Consider the following 482-nt stretch of genomic DNA (forward strand, 5'->3'; position numbering starts at 1 on the left):
TGGCATGGCATTCCAACCCTTATACACAGAGAAAAAGGACATTAAATTAACAAGTTTAGACAAATTAAGCAAGTAAACAGGGGGAAATCATACACAAAACATGTATATATTCAAATAACACGGCAAGTAATAGTAAAAAAACAAACATATTAAATCAGACTAAATAAATTATATAATTCATGGTTATCGCTTATTTTACAGAATTTCCATACTCCGTCGTTGTAAGTGGTCTTGCAGTCCTGCAGATCACGGTTGAGATGGCCTTTGTCTTCACTGAACAGCTGTTTGGAGAATCATAAGAAAGGTTACGATTTTTTTCATTTATTTACAAACAATGAAAGCTGTTCAGGGGGTAACGAGCCTAAATAAGAACCCCTTCGTAAACAGAGCAGCACGTGGATCATGAACATGATTTTACTTCAGCACTATTAATAGTTATTTCTTACTGAAACGTAATCAAATATGAACAATTGAATACAGTG

This window comes from Penaeus monodon, chromosome 34 (genome assembly GCF_015228065.2).
Source record: "Penaeus monodon isolate SGIC_2016 chromosome 34, NSTDA_Pmon_1, whole genome shotgun sequence".
Lineage (NCBI taxonomy): Eukaryota > Metazoa > Arthropoda > Malacostraca > Decapoda > Penaeidae > Penaeus > Penaeus monodon.